Below are 2,781 nucleotides of genomic sequence, written 5' to 3'. Positions count from 1 at the left end.
GATGTATCTCTTTTAGACCTTTAATTTGAAAATTGTGTGAACAATTGATACATATTTAGCCTTTGCCAACCGTTTTGTGTATTTTTCTTTCTTCCCGTAGCTGAAACCTTATCTTCCTCCCTCAAAGCCTTTCCCCTTTGGTTATGCAATTTCTTACGAAAAGCAAAACGATTCCCCTGATTTTTATTTATGTATGTCTGCAAATCAGTGACAGTGAAACTCAAGCCCCAGGTGTTTTTTTGTGTCCGTGTAAAACAAGGGGCGAGTACTTGTGAATCCCTCAACGTTCAGAACGGTTGGGGGTTGTGAACCCCCAACGTTCAGAACGAGCGGCGGGAGGCACACGGGGCCGTGCGGCGCCCTGCCGGAGTGCCTCAGGCCGGCCTTTGGCGTGTGAGGAGGCAGCTTCCCGCCTTTTGCCCGCGCGTGCCGCTCCTGCCGGGCAGCGCCTCGCGCCTGAGGGGCGCTGAGCTCTTCAGAAGGCTCCGGGCAGCCCCTGCGCGCCTCTCGTCCGCCTCAGGGGATTTGGGACCGTCCAAAACCCAGCCGAGAGCCGTTAAAGAAGCCGCAGGCGCACGCCGTGCCCATGTAGCCGTGCCTGCCGCTCAGGGAGTCCTGTTTTCTGCTGTGTGGTGACAGGTGTTTAACGCTTTGTTCGGGAGTGTTACGTTTCTGCCCTCCTGTGTCGGGGCCGAGGCGAGCAGGCATCGTGGGGCAAGGGCCCTGGGTGCTCTGTGAGTGTTCACGTACCCACATAACAGCCTCTCACAGCGGCTCTGGGCATAACTTTAGTATAAATATTAAGTAACTAATGAAAAACTGTTTTTCTCGTTTCTCAGCTGTTGCTTCTTTGGCAATAAGAAGCTGCTAGCATGTTTCAGCTGTTTTCTCTCAGACGTTACCTGGTTTGTGGCCCTGTTTCAGAGGCAAATAGAGTTCTATGGGTAAATCTTAAGACTTTTTAAATAAAGCCTTCTGAAAAGAGAAGCACACAGTAGCCTGTTTCATGTTGCTATTGAAGGGGTGAGAGATCTTGCTGCAATATCATTGGCTGTATGCCACAAGGAATATTTGGTATAAAATGCAGTTGATAAAATATTGGTAACTTAAATGCATAAATGATAGAATTTTTCAGGAGCAGCTCCAATTTAATGCCTGATGGAGCAGTGTCGTTCACACCTGTTCACAAAATGCCTCTCTGACTAGATTTGTACATCTAAAAGCTATTGCTGAGAGAGCAAATCACTCTTTGAATCTAATTAGGTAAGCCATCTCTATAAACTTCGCTTGCTCAGATGTGGCCTTGTAAAAGAAATGAAATGGCGAGTATTTTTCCAGTTAGTGGAACGAACAACTAGAATTTGATGGCTAGCATGCTTTGCCTTGCTGCTACATGGTATTTAAAATTGCAGGCAGTCCTTCTTTGGGAGCAAAGTAGCGTTAAATAAACCTGCACAATTTCAAAGGCCAGGCCCATTTTTGCTAACATAGACTAGAAACCATATTAGCCTCCTGTGAATTCTAAAAACTTTTTCTGCATGTAATACATGTTTTGTTGATGTCGTTAATTTATATGTTATTTTTGTTTATTTATTGGTACTACTGGCTTATTGATGTTCCAGATAGGGACAAATTTGCAAGCTTTCATGTAGATCCTGTCATGTGGTTGCAGGCTTGCTAATATAAAAGATAGGTCCCTGGTCATAGATATTTTGTCAGGATCAGGTCTCCTGGATTTTGAAAATCAAAACCACCTCAAAGAATGGTACTTGGCAGTGTTGCGATGTTTTACTAGTAATTCCCCACCTGGCAAATCAAACATGATAAAATGAAGGAAAAATAAAAAAGGCATAATTTCAGTTGCTGGTGATACGATTTAGACTGTTATTTTATCTGAGATATATTTGCCTTCAGAAGAAAAATTTTATGCACTTAAAATATGCTTCTCCAGATTCTTGCTGTGCCAAAAATGTGTGAAGAAAAGGTTTGATCTCATTTTTTTGGGATCACATCTTGATTTAGTTTATTGTGTTTGCTCTTCGGAGACCCCATTCCAATAACACATGCAACCACAGAAAGTTTCCCAGGGATATTTTACAGTTTGTTGGCACCATTTGTCTGAATAAACCAAATTCCACAACAAATAACGGTAGTAGGATTTATTTGGATCTATACTAGTCTCTTATCAGATCTGCTTTGTAACATAGGCATTGCAATAGGGCTAAAGAAGCATATACCTTTCCATGAATATGGATTTAAACACCTACAAAGAAACTAGTGATGTTTCTAACGTGGCTCTAGGTGGTTTCCTTGGTGTGGTTTAGTCATACACATAAGGGTGACTTTTACTGTTTCTTGTACACAACTTCCTCATATTTCAGGTGAATTAGTCACCTGAAAACAGTTTAAACGGTCTAATTCAGATTACGATCAAGACACTAATGGTGGAATAGCTGTCAGGGATTACACCTTGATGCAAAAATCCTTATTGCTGCAATTTGTAACTCCATTTGCACAGCATCTAAAGATTTTATAAAAGGTGGTTTCTTATTGCAGTGCATTTATGTAGAGTAATGCAAGATGTTTTATAAGGGAGAGATTTAAAATGGATTAATTAAAAATAATTGCAGTTCAGTGAAGAACTAAGACAACGTTTACATCCTATTCAATGAGAAAAGCTCCTTGCAAGATGAAAGGTTTTTTGAGTGGTTGCTTTTAAAATACCTTTTTCATTAATATTTAAAAAAGGGGAAAAAAAAGCTAGCATTTTTACTTCAAAAA

This window comes from Cygnus atratus, chromosome 11, assembly GCF_013377495.2.
Source record: "Cygnus atratus isolate AKBS03 ecotype Queensland, Australia chromosome 11, CAtr_DNAZoo_HiC_assembly, whole genome shotgun sequence".
NCBI lineage: Eukaryota > Metazoa > Chordata > Aves > Anseriformes > Anatidae > Cygnus > Cygnus atratus.
This window is presented reverse-complemented; position numbering follows the sequence as displayed.